The sequence below is a fragment of the Panthera uncia genome, chromosome A2 (genome assembly GCF_023721935.1).
Source record: "Panthera uncia isolate 11264 chromosome A2, Puncia_PCG_1.0, whole genome shotgun sequence".
Taxonomy (NCBI): Eukaryota; Metazoa; Chordata; class Mammalia; order Carnivora; family Felidae; genus Panthera; species Panthera uncia.
The window spans coordinates 19423199-19437557 of NC_064816.1; the positions used below are offsets into that span (position 1 = coordinate 19423199).

Genomic DNA, 14359 nt, shown 5'->3' on the forward strand with positions numbered 1-14359 from the left:
ACACACACACACACACACACACACACACACACACACACACACACACAAAACTTTTTAGCGGCGTCTGGGTGGCTCAGTCCGTTGAGTGTCCGACTTCGGCTCAGGTCATGATTCCGCGATTGGTGAGTTTGAGCCCGTGTAGGGCTCTGTACTGACAGCTGGGAGACTGGAGCCTTCTTGGATTCTGTGTCTCCCCCTCTCTCTGCCCCTCCCCGCTCATACTCTGTCCCTCTCTCAAAAAATAAAAGTAAACATAAAAAAAAAACTTTAAAAAATATCTCTTTTTCCCCCAGTTTTATTGATACAGTCGACCCATATCTCTGTGTATCTCAGGTGTACAGCAGAGTGGTCTGACTTACACATATTGTGCAATGATCACCACAAAAAATTTAGCATCTGTTATCTCTTGGAGATAAAATGAAAAGAAAAAGCAAAACAAGGAAAAAACCTTTTTTCCTTGTGACAAGAACTCTTGGGATCCACTCTGTTGACTTCCCTGTATAAGCTTGCAGCAGCATAGCTTCAGTCACTACGCGGTAGGGGACATCCCTAGCACTCACTTGTTTTGTCACTGGAGGCCTGTACCTTCGACCACCTTCCTCACGGTCCACACTCTTCCCCTCAAAACTTGGTGGGCATTTCTCTGTTGTCTTCTAGCCTTGAGTGGTTGCTGTAGGGAGATTTGAGGCTTGTCTGATTTTAAAACAAATATTGAGCAGTATTCTGCATACTATAAGATGCACAGATTTTAGGGGTACAATTCTGTGAATTTTGACAAACGTGTACCCTGATGTAAACATCACCCAAATCTAGATATATAACTTTCTCTTTCCTCCTCAAAGATCCCCCTTGCCCCTTTTCCAGTAACTACCACGTCCTCCCAGAGATGACCACTGTTTGATTCTGATCACCATTAACTAGCTTTGCCTAGAACTTTATATAAATAGAGTCATACCATATGTACCCTTTTGTGTCTGACTTTTTTCTCTAAATCTGTTTATGTGATTCATCCATGTTGCTGTGAGAATCGAATCTTTGTTTCTTTTTTATTGCCGAGTAATATTCCGTTGTACAAATACACTGGAATTCCGCTCTCCATTCTCCTGTAGATGTATATTGGATTGTTTCCAATTTTTAAAGCTATTATAAATACATCTACTATGAACACTTTTGAGCAAGGCTTTTTGTAGACATAGGTTTTCAACTTTCTCTAGTAAATGCCTAAGAGTAGAATGGCTGAGTCATAGAGTCAGGGATTTTTAATCTTTATTAGAAATTTCCAAATGGTTTTCTCAAGTGATTATGCCATTAAAAACTGTTTTTTCAACATTTATTCATTTTTGAGAGACAGAGAGAGACAGAGTGTGAGTAGGGTTGGGTCAGAGAGAGAGGGAGACACAGAATCTGAAGTAGGCTCCAGGCTCTGAGCTGTCAGCACAGAGCCTGACGCGGATCTCTAACTCATGGACCACGAGATCATGACCTGAGCTGAGGTCAGACACTTAACCGAATGAGCCACCCAGGCACCCCTTGATTGTGCCATTTTACACCAATATATCCCAGATACTCTTTGCCACTTGCCAGTCCTTTTAACTGTAGTGGGTGTCTAGTGGCATCTTACTGTGTGTGTGTGTGTGTGTGTGTGTGTGTGTGTGTGTGTGTGTGTGTTTAATGTTCATTTTTAAGAGAGAGCGCGCATGTGTGTGTGCCTGTGAGCTGGGGAAGGGCAGAGAGGGGAACGGAGGATCGGAAGCGGGCTCTGGGATGACAGCAGCAAGCCCAATATGGGGCTGGAACTCACCAACCACAAGATCATGACCTTAGCAGAAGTCAGATACTCAACTGAGCCACCCAGGCGCCCCCTTATTATGGTTTTAATTTGTGTTTCTCTGGTGGTAAATTATACTGAGCAGTTTCTCTCCTTCTTTTCAGCTATTCTGTATCTTCTTTTTTGAAGTACTTCAAATCTTTTGCCCATTTTTATTGGACTATTTATTTTTTTAATACTGTTTTGTAGGAATTCTTTATATGTGCAGGATGAGTTTATTGGATAAATGTATTGTGAACCTTTTCCCTATTCTGTAGCTTTGCTTTTACTTATCTTACTCAGTTAATGAGCAAAGACTTTAATTTTGTTTTTTTATGGTTAGTGCCTTACATTTTTTTTTTAGTATAGTTGACACACAATGTGACATTGATTTCAGGTGTACAGCATAGTGACTCAACTTCTCTATATGTTCTGCTGTGCTCACCACAGGTGTAGCTGCCATCTGTCACCAGACATGCTATTACAGTACCATTGCCTGTACTCCCTATGCTGTGCCTTTTATCCTCATGACTTATTCATTCCATGACTGGAAGCCTGTATCACGCACTCTTCTTCACCCATTTTGCCCATTCGCCTGCCCCCCTTCCCTCTGGTATATGGTTAGTACCTTTATGATCTGTCCAAGAAATCTTTGCCTGCCCCAAGTTTGTGAACATTTTCTCCTGTTTTTTTGGTCTATACTTTTTTTTAAGAGGCAAAACTAATATAACATAAAACTAACCATTTTAAAATTGGCAATTCAGTGGCATTTAATAAATTCACAATGTTACACAATCAACACCTCTCTATAGTTCTGAAACATTTTCATCATCTCAAATAAAACCCTGGACCCATTAAGCAGTTACTCCCCATTCTTCCTTCCTTCAGCCTGTGGCAAATCACCAATCAATCTACTTTCTATCTCTATTGATTTTCCTATTCTGGATATTGGTATAAACGGAATCATGCAGTATGTGATCCTGTGTGTCTGGCTTCTTTCACTTAGCTGATGGTTGGATACCAGACCGTTATCAGATGTATGATTTGTAAATATTCTTTTGCTTTCTTGATAATGTCCTTTGATGCACTCACGTTTTTTATTTCGGTGAAATAATTTATCTATATTCCCTTTTGTTGCTTATGCTTTTGGTGTAACCTAAAAATTCATTGCCAAATCCAAGGTCATGAAGATTTTTACCCCTTGCCTTCTTCTAAGAGTTTTATGGTATTAGCTCTTATATTTAGGTCCTTGATCCATTGTGAGTTAATTTTTATGTACAGTGGGAGGAGTCCAACTTCATTTTTTGCATATGAGTAGTCGTCTCAGCACTACATCTATCTGTATGCCTGTACCACACTGATTTGATTACTATAATTTCATAGTAAGTTTTGAAATTGTGAAATGTGAGTACTCTAATTTTGTCCTTTTTTTTTTCAAAATTGTTTTGACTATTCAATTCCATATGAATTTGAAGATTTGCTTTTTTATTTCTGTAGATAAGACCATTGGAGTTTTGATAGGAATTGTACTGGATTTGTAGCCCACTTTGGGGATTATTGCCATCTTAACAAAATTATTAAGTCTTCCAACCCATGAACACAGGATGTTTTTCTATTTACTTAGATCTTCTATAATTTCTTTCAGCAATATTTTATCGTTTCCATATGTGAGTCTTTCACTTCCCTGAGTAGATTTGTTCCTAGATACGCTATTCTTTGTGATACTATTGTAAATTATGGAATTGTTTTCTTAATTTCATTTTCAGATTGTTCATTACTGGCGTATAGTAGCACAACTGATTTTTGTGTGTTGGTATTGTATCTGCCACTTTGCTGAATTCCTTTCTTACTTCTAGTAGTTTTTAAAAAAAAATTCTTTGGGATGTATTATTTGTGCAATTATGTCACCTGTGAACAGAGATAGCTTTATTCTTTATTTTCCAGTTTGGATGCTTTATTTCCCTTGCCTAATTTCTCTGGTTAGAACTTCCAGTACAGTGTTGAAGAACATTGGTGAAAGTGGGCATCCTTGTCTTTATTTCTAATCTTAGGGAGAAAGCTGTGTCTTTTTACCATTGAGTATGATGTTAGCAGGGGCGTTTTCCTAATTGCCCTTTATCATGTTCAGGATCTTCCATTCCTTGTTCTCTGAATGTTTTCATCATGAAAGGATGTTGGATTTTGCCAAAAGCTTTCACTGCATCAATGGAGATGTTCGTAGGATTTTTTCCCCTTTGTTCTATTACATTGAATGGTTTTTGTATGTTGAACCGCCTTAAATCCCAGGGATAAATCTCACTTGGTCATTGTGTACAGTCTTTTTAATATGCTTTTGGATCTGCTTTAGTCGTATATTGTTGAGGATTTTCGCATCTAGATTCATAAGGGATATCGATCTGCAGTTTTCTTTCCTTGTGGCATCCATGCCTGGTTTTGGCATGAGGGTAATATTGGCCTCATAGAATGAGTTAGGAAGTATTCTTTCTTCTGTGTTCTGGAAGAGTTTGGAAAAGGTTGGTGTTAATTTTTTAAATGTCTAGTATAATTCACCAGTAAAGCCACCTGATCCTGACCTTTTCATATTGGGAGGTTTTTGATTAGTGATTCAATCTCTGATAGGTCTATTTCAGATTTTTCTTTGGGGCAGTTTTGATAATTTGTGTGTTTCTATGAATGGGTCCAATTCATCTATATTATCCTATTTGTTGGAGTATAATTGTTCATAGTATACTTAGAATTCTTTTTATTAAAAACAATTTTTTAAGTTTACTTATTTATTTTGAGAGAGAGAAGGAGAGAGAATGAGTGAGTATGAGTGGGAGAAGGGCAGAGAGAGAGAGGGGGAGAGAGAATCCCAAACAGGCTCTGTGCTGACAGCGGGGCTCGAACTCCCAAACAGAGAGATCATGACCTGAACCAAAACCAAGAGTCTGACACTTAACTAACTGAGCCACCCAGGAGCCCCTCTTATAATTCTTTTTAAAGCCACTCTTTCAAGGCATGATTGACATACAGAAAGCTGTACATATTTAATGTATACAATACCATTAGTTTGGAGATAAGTCTACACCCATGAGACCATCACTGAAATCAAGGCCATCCAAAAGATTCCTTCCTTTCTCTTTATTTACTAAATTAAAATTTTTTTCTTTTTTGCTAAGAGCCCTTGGCAAAAAAAAAAAAAAAAAAAAAAATCTACCTTCTTAGCTAATATTTAAGTATACAATACAGTATTGTTCATTATGGGCTCTATGTTGTGTGGCAGATCTCCAGAATTTACTCATCTTACATAACTGAAACTTTGTACGCTTTGGCCGCCACTTCTCCCAAGCATTATGGTAATGATTATTCTACTCTCTTTGAATTTGACTATTTTAGATTTCTCATAAAAGTGGGATCATGCAGTATTTGTCCTTCTGTATCTGGCTTATTTCACTTAGCATAATGTCCTCCAGGTTTATTCGTGTTGCAAATGACAGCATTTCCTTCCTTTTTATGGCCACTAATATCCCACTGTGAGTGTGTGATAGGATATATGTCACGTTTTCTTTCTTTTTTTTTTTCAACTGAAGTATAATTAGCATACAGTGTTATATTACTTTGCACAACATAATGATTCAACAATTCTGTTTTTTCTCACCCCCCACGATGATTCAGCAACTGTATACATTACTCAGTGCTCATCATGATAAGTGTACTCTTAATCCTCTTTATCTATTTCACCCACCACCACCACCACCCCCCATTTCCCCTCTGGCAACCATCAGTTTGTTCTCTGTATTTAAAAGTCTGGTTTCGGGGGAGCACCTGGGTGGCTCAGTCAGTTAAGCGTCCAACACTTGATTTCAGCTCAGGCCATGATCTCACGGTTTGTGGGATCAAGTCCCACGATAGACTTTGCACTGATGGCGTGGCGTGTGCTTGGGATTCTCCCTCTCTTCTCTCTTCCCTTCCCCTGCTCACTCTCTCTCTTTCTCTCAAAATAAATAAATAAACATTAAAAAGAGTCTGGTTTTTTGTTTGTCTCTTTTCTCTGTTTTTTATTTGTTCTGTTTATTAAATTCCACATGTGGGTAAAATCATATGGTATTTGTCTTTCTCTTTTTTACTTATTTCACTTAGCATTATGTACTCTAAGTCCAATCATGTTGTTGCAAATGACAAGATCTCATTCTTTTTTATGGCTGAGTAATATTCTATTGTGCATATAGACCACATCTTCTTTGTCCATTCATCTATTGATAGGCAACTTGGTTGCTTCCATATCTTTGCTATTGTAAATAATGCTGCAATAAACATACAAGTGCATATATCTTTTAGAATTAGTGTTTTCATATTCTTTGGATAAATATCTAGTAGTGGAATTAATCATATCGTAATTCTATTTTAAATTTTTTTAAGGAAACTCTATATTGTTTTCCACAGTGGCTGCACCAATTTACATTCCCATCACAAGTGTATGGGACTTCCTTTTTCTCCACATCCTCACCAACACTTGTTTCTTGTCTTTTTTTTTTTTTTTTTTTTTGAGAGATGGAGAGAGAGATGGACAGAGAGGGAGAGAGAGAATCCTAGACAGGCTCCACACTGTCAGCTCAGAGCCCTACAGGGTCCAGTCCAACAAACCATGGGATCATGACCTGAGCCAAAACTGAGAGATGCTTAACTGACTGAGCCACCAGGTGCTCCTTGTTTCTTGTCTTTTTGATTCTAGCCATTCTGAAAGGTGTAAGGAGATATCTTACTGCGGTTTTGATTTGCATTTCCCTGATGATGAGTGATGTTGAGCACATTTTCATTTACCTATTGGCCATTTGTATGTCGTCTTTGGTGAAATGTGTGTTCAAGTCCTTTACCTATTTGGTTTTTTTGTTTGTTTGTTCGTTTGTTGTTACTGAGTTGTAGGAGTTCCTTATATTTTTTGGATATTGACCCCTTACCAGATAGATGGTTTGCAAATATTTTCTCCTGTTCCATAAGTTGCTTTTTCATTTTGTTGATTGTTTCCTTTGTTGTGAAGAAGCTTTTTAATTTGGTGGAGTCCCACTTATGTATTTTTTTAAATGCCTGTGCTTTTGTTCATATCCAAGAAATCATACCAAGTCCAATGTCTAGAAGGTTTTCCCTATGTTTTCTTCTAAACGTTTTATTGTTTTAGCTTTTACATTTGAGTCTTTAATCCATTTTGAGTTGACTTTTATATGTGGTGTGAAATAAAGGTACAATATCTTTCTTTTGCATGTGGAAGTCTAATTTTCCCATTACCACCTGTTGAAGAGACTGTTTTTTTCCCTGTTGTGCATTCTTGGCACCCTTGTCGAAGACCAATTGATCATATATGCATGGGTTTATTTCTGGGCTCCCTATTCAGTTCCACTGACCTATATGTCTATTATTATGTCAATACCATACTGTTTGATTACTGGAGCTTTATAATATAGTCTGTAATCAAGGAATAGGATACCTCCAGCATTATCCTTCTTGCTCAAAATTGCTTTGGTTATTTGGGGTCTTCTTTGGTTCCAAATGAATTTTGTTATTTCTGTAAAAAAAAATGCCATTGGAATTTTGATAGAGATTAAATTGAATCTGTAGATTATTTTGGATCATATGGACATTTTGATGGCATTAATTTTTCTAATCCATAAACATGGGGTATTCTTCCATTAATTTATGTCTCTAATTTCTCTCATCAGTGTTTTATAGTTTAAAGTGTTTTATAGTTTAAAGTTTCACCTCCTTGGTTAAGTTTATTCCCAGGTATTTTATTCTTTTTGATGTTATTGTAAATGGTACTGTCTTCCTAATTTTCTTTTCAGATAGGTCATTGTTAGTGTATAGAAATGCAACTGATTGGGGCGTCTGGGTGGCTCAGTTGGTTAAGTGTCTGACTTCGGCTCAGGTCATGGTCTCACAGTTCGTGGGTTCCAGCTCCGTGTCAGGCTTTATGATGACAGCTCAGACACTGGCGCCTGCTCTTGATTCGGTGTCTCCCTCTCTTCCCCCTCACCCCCTCCCTTACACTCTGTCTCTCTCTCAAAAGTAAACATTAAAAAAATTTAAAAAAACAAAGAAATACACCTGAGTTTTGTTTGTTTGTTGATTTTGCATCCTGAAACTTTACTGAAAGTGTTTAGGTCTAACAGGTTTTTTGTGTGTGTGTGTGTGTGTGTGTGTGTGTGCGCGCGTGTGTGTGTGTGTGTGTAATCTTTAGGGTTTTTAACATATGAGATCATGACATCTGCAAACAGATCATTTTACTTTTTTCTTTTGGATTTAGAGTTTTTAAAATTTTTCTTGCTTAATTGCTCTGAGTAAGACTTCTGGTACTATGTTGAATAGAAGAGATAAGAGTGGACACCCATTCCTTGCTCCAAATCTTAGAGAAAAAACTTTCACCTTTTCACCACTGAGTATGATTTCACCACTGAGTATGCTATTAACTTTGGGCTTTTCGTAAATGTCCTTTATTATGTTCCTTCTAAATAAGCGTCTTTTTTTTTTTTTAATGTTTATTTATGTTTGAGAAAGAATGGAGGAGGGACAGAGAGAGAGAGAGATAGAGAAGCCCATGCAGGGCTTGAACTCATGAACCTGAGCGTAGGTTGCTTAACTGACTGAGCCGTCTGCGTACCCCTGACGTAAGTTCCTTCGATACCTAATTTGTTGAGAGTTGTGGTTTTGTTTCAATCACAAAAGGGTGTTGAGTTTTGTCAAATGTTCTTCTGCATCTTGAGATGATCATGTGATTTTTATCCTTCGTTCTGTTAATGTGGTATCTCACACTGATTTATTTGCGTTTGTTGGGATCTTTTTGTTTGTTTTGTTTTTTTATTTGAGAGAGAGAGAGAATGGGAGTGGAGGAGAGGGGCAGCAGAAAAAGAGAGTGTATCTTAAATAGGCTTCACAGCGGGGGGCCTGACATGGGGCTCGATCCCATGACCCTGGGATCATGACTTGAGCCAAAATCAAGTCACATGCTTAACCGATTGAGCCCCCAGGTCCCTGGGATCTTTGTATTCTAGGGATAAATCCTACTTGGTCACTTTGTATGATCCTTTTAATGAGCTAATAAATTTGGTTTGCTAGTATTTTCTTGAGGGATTTTGCATCTATATTCATCAAGAATATTGGCCTGAAGTTTTCTTTTCTTGTGGTGTTTTTGACTTTTGTATCAGGGTAGTATTGGCCTCATAAAATGAATTTGAAGTGTTCTCTCTTCTTCTAATTTGTAAGAGTTTGGGGACTGTTTTTAATTTTTCTTTAAATGTTTGGTAGAATTCACCCATGAAGCTATCTGGTCCTAGACTTTTATTTGTTGAGAGTGGGTTTTTTTTTTTTTTCAAAATTTTATTTAAATTCTAGTTAGTTAACATACAGTGCAGTATTGGTTTTAAGAGTAGAATTCAGTGGTTCATCACTTACATACAACACCCGGGCTCATCAGAACAGGTGCCCTCCTTAATACCCATCACCCATGTATCCCATACCCCACCCATCTCTCTCCATCAGCCCTTAGTTTGTTCTCCATCCATAAGTCTCTTACAGTTTGTTTCCCTCTTTTTTGTCCCCCATTCTGTATGTTCATCTGTTTTGTTTCTTAAATTGCACATATGAGTGAAATCATATGGTATTGTTTTTCTCTGACTGACTTATTTCACTTAGCATAATACATTCTAGCTCCACCCACATCATCGCAAATGGCAGGATTTCATTCATTTTGATGGCTAATATTCGATTGCATATATGCCACTTATTCTTTATCCATTTATTAGTCAGTGGACATTTGGGCTCTTTCCATAGATCAGCTATTTTTGATAATGCTGCTACAAACATCAGGATCCATGTACACCTTTGAATCTGTATTTTTGTGTCCTTTGGGTAAATACCTAGTAGTGTAATTGCTAGATCTAAGATAGTTATATTTTTAACTTTTTGAGGAACCTCCATATTGTTTTCCAGAGTGGCTGCACCAGTTTGCATTCCTACCAACAGTGCAGGAGGGTTTCCCTTTCTCCACATCCTTGCCAACACTTGTTTCCTGTGTTGTTAATTTTAGCCATTCTGACAGGTGTGAGGTGGTATCTCATTGTGGTTTTTATTTGTATTTCCCTGATGATGAGTGATGTTGAGCATCTTTTCATGTGTCTGTTAGCCATCTGGATGTCTTCTTTGGAAAAATGTGTATTCATGTCTTCTGTTGTTGGGAGTGTTTTGATTGCAGCTTTAGCCTTCCTTTTTGTTATTGGTCTGTCCAGGCTTTCTGTTTGTTGATTCAGTCTTGATAGATGATGTGTTTCTAGGAATTTTTTGACTTCTGCTGCATTGCCCAGTTTGTTGGCATATAGTTTTTCATAATAGTCCCTTATGATTCTTTTTATTTCTGTAGCATCAATTGTAAAGTTTCCTTTTTTACTCACAATTTTATTTATTTGAATCTTCTCTCTTTTTCTTAGTCCATCAACCCTTAATTTTATCAATGTTTAAATTGTTTTTGTATTCTCTGTTTCATTTATTTCTGCTTTATTTTTTTCTTTCTACCGATTTGGGGTTTAGTTTGTTCTTTTTCTAGTTCTTTGCGGTATAAAGTTAGGTTGTTTGAAATCTCCTATTTTTATTTACTTATTTATTTTTATTTTTTAAGTAGGCTCCGTGCCCAGTGTGGGGCTTGAACTCACAACTGTGAGATCAAAAGTCAGATACTGTACCCACTGAGCCAGGCAGGGGCCCCTGAAATCTTCTATTTTAGATAGACATTTGTTGCTATAAATTTCCTTTGTACAACTGCTTTTGCTACATCTTACAAGTTTTGGTATAAGGTATTTTCACTTTTGTTTGTTTATGAATATATTTTCTAATTTCCTTTTCTATTTCTTCTTTGGCTCAACGGCTAAGAGTTGGTTGTTTAATTTCTATGTATTAGTGAATTTCCCCCTTTTCTTTCTGTTATTGGTTTCTATTTTCATTGCATTGTGATTAGAAAAGATACTTGGAATGACTTCACTCTTCTTAAGTTTATTAAGATTTGTTTTGTGACCTAGCATATGATCTATCCTGGAGAAAAAAATGTGCCCTTGAGAAAAATGAATATGCTGCTGCTGTTGGGGGGAATGTTTTACATAGGCCTGTTAGAGCCATTTGGTCTATAGTGTTGTTCAATTCTGTTTCCTTATTGATTTTCTGTCTGGATGATTTATCCATTACTGAGAGTGGGGTATTAAAATCTCCTACTATTTTATTGTATTGGTGTGTATTTCTCCATTTATATCTGCCAGCATTGGCTGTGTATACTTAGGTGCTTTGATGTTGAGTGTACGCATATTTCAAGCTGTTATATATTCTTGTTGCATTGACCCTTTAATCATTATACAATAACCTTCTTTGCTACTCTCTTGGTTCCCATTTGCATGTAATATCTTCCTCTATCCCTTCATGTGTAGCCTATGTGTGTCCTTAAATCTAAGGTGACTTGTAGACAGCATGTTGTTTTTTTTTTTTTTTTTTTTCTTATTTTTTTAAAGGATTTCCTTTTTTTTTTAAATTAATTTGTTTATTTTGAGGGGGTTAGGGGCAGAGAGAGAGGGAGAGAGAGAATCCCAAGCAGGCTCTGCTCTGTCAGTGTGGAACCTGACACAAGGCTCAAACTCACTAACTGAACCTTAAGATAATGACCTGAGCCAAAATCAAGAGTTGGATGCTCAGCAATTAACCCACCCAGGTGCCCCGGCTTTGTTTTTAAATCCATTCACCCATGCTTCTTGGCCTTTTGGCTAAGATCAAGTGTAAATCCATTCATCCACGATATGTCTTTTGATTGGATTGTTTAGTCTATTTATATTTGAAGTAATTATTGATAGGTAAGGACTTACTCTTACCATTTTGTTAATTGTTTTATGTCTTTTGGGGAGCTCTCTTATTCCTATCTTACTCTCTTGTCTTTATTGTGATTTGAAGGGATTTTTTTGTCGTGATATGCTTTGATTCTTTTCTCTTTATCTTTTGTGTACCTACTTTGGGTTATTTCCTTTGTGCTTACTGTGAGGTTTACATCAAACAATTTATAGGTATGTCAGTCTATTTTAAGCTGTAACAACTTAACTTTAATCATATATAAAAACTCTACATGTTATCCCCCCCACACACATGTTTTGTTATTGATGTCAGATTTTACCTTAAAAAAAATTTTTTTTTAATGTTTATTTTTGAGAGAGAGAGCGCGCATGCGCATGTGAGCAGGGAAGGGGCAGAGAGAGAGGGAGACACAGAATCTGAAGCAGGTTCCAGGCTCTGAGCTGTCAGCACAGAGCCCAACGCAGGGCTCAAACCCACAAACTGTGAGATCATGACCTGAGCCCAAGTCTGCCGCTTAACCGACTGAGCCACCCAGGTGCCCCAGATTTTACTTTTTTAAAAATTTGTGCTTTCATTAACAACTTTGTTTATAGTTATTCTTTAAAAATTTTTTTTTTAAAAATTTGTCCTTGAGAGAGAGACAGAGTGTGAGTGGGGGAGGTGCAGAGAGAGAGGGAGACACAGAATCTGAAGTAGGCTCCAGGCTCTGAGCTGCCAGCACAGAGCCTGATTCAGGGCTCGAACCCACGAACTGTGAGATCATGCCTTGAGCTGAAGTCAGACACCTAACTGACTGAGTCACCCAGGCGCCCGTTTATAGTTATTCTTAATACTTCTGTACTTTACTTTTTACACCAGTGTTAAAAGTGATTTACATTACCATTACATTACCATTACAGTATGACAGTATTCTGTATTTGTCTTTATACTTACCTTTACTAGTAAGATTTATACTTTCATATGCTTTCATGTTCCTGTTTAATGTCTTTTCATTTCAACTTAAAGAACTCTTGTTGGTACTTCTCATAAGGCATGTCTAATGGTGAAAAACTCCCACAGATTTTGTTGGTCTGGGACAGTCTTTATTTTTACCTCATTCTTGAAGGACAGTTTTGCTGAATATAGTATTGCTGGTTGACATTTTTGTCCCCTTTCTGTTTGAGATCTTTCTCTTTTTTTTTTTTTCATTTTTTAAATTGTTTTTATTTATTTTTGAGAGAGAGAGAGCACAAGTGGGGAAGGGCCATAGAGAAAAAGAGACACAGAATTTGAAGCAGGCCCCAGGCTCTGAGCTGTTAGCACAGAGTCCAATGCAACAGCCTGAGCCGAAATTGGACGCTTAACTGACTGAGTTACCCAGGCACCCCGAGATCTCTCTTTTTAAAATAGTAATAGTACAGCCATTACAGCTCTTTTGTTTACTGTTTGCATGGAATCTGTCTTTCCATCCTTTTACTTTCTTTTTTTTTTTAATGCTTGTTTATTTTTGAGAGAGACAGAGACACAGTGTGAGCGGGGGAGGGGCAGAGAGAAAGGGAGACAGAATCCAGAGCAGCCTTCAGGCTCTGAGTAAGCTGTCAGCACAGAGCCTGACGTAGGGCTTGAACTCACAAACTGTGAGATCATGACTTGAGCCGAAGTCAGACGCTTAACCAACTGAGCCACCCAAGCACCCCTCATCCTTTTACTTTCAACCTTTCTGTCTTTGAATCTAAAGTCTCTTAGGGGCTCTTTAAAAATATCCCACTCCCTTCTCATCTCCCTGATTTCTAATGAGAAATCCATTAATTTTACTAAGTCTCTTATGCATGATGAATTTTTCTTTGGCTAATGTTAAGATTCTCTTTTTGTCATTGGCCTTAGACAATTTAATTATAAAGTGCCTCAGTGTGGGTTTCTTTACGTTTATCCTTCTTGGAGTTCATTGAACTTTTAGGATATTTAGATTATTGTATTTTATTAAATGTGAGACGTTTTCAGGCACTGTGTCTTCACATATTCTGTCTGCCCCTTACTCTCTGTCCTCTTAATCTGGGATTCCCATTATGCATATTTTAGTACTTTTGATGGTGTCTCACTCTCCTAAGCTCTGTTCCCCTTTCTTCATTATTCTTTTATTTATTCTCCTCAGACTGGATTGTCCTATCTTCAAGTTCACTGATTCTTTCTTCTGCCTGCTGAAATCTGCTGAAAACTACCTTTTAGTAGTTTTCATTTTGGTTACTGTACATTTCAACTCTAGATTTTCTATTTGGTTCCTTTTTATAATTTATTTTTCTTTATCAATATTCTCTATTTGTTCATACATTGTTGTCCCAGTTTCCTTAAACTCTTTGTCCCTGATATCCTGTAGCTTTTTGAGAATATGTAGGACTGTTGATTTAGATTCTTTTTCTGGTAGACTCAATGTCTGTGCTTCCTCAGGGACAATTTCTGGTCATTTCTCCTGTGAATGTGTCATACTTTCCTGTTTCTTCACATGTTTTGTAACTTTTTGTTGAAAACTGGACATTTTGATTATAATGTGGCAACTCTGGAAGTCAGAATCTTCTCTCTTCCCAAGTTGTGTTTTTGTGGCTTGTTGTGGGCTATGGTTGTTTGGTTAGTGACTTTTCTAAATTATTAAGTCTGTGTTCTTTTTTAAATGTTTATGTATTTTTGGGAGAGAGAGTGTGTGTGTGTGCATGCATGTGTATGGAG

The 14359-nt window shown here is 37.3% G+C and overlaps 1 protein-coding gene across 2 annotated transcripts in view; it reads left to right on the top strand.

Moving 5' to 3' along the window:
- The window catches only part of GRM2 (glutamate metabotropic receptor 2), a 69212-nt gene that overhangs the window by 19900 nt on the left and 34953 nt on the right, over window positions 1-14359 (top strand). The gene's annotated exons all lie outside the window — the stretch shown is intronic.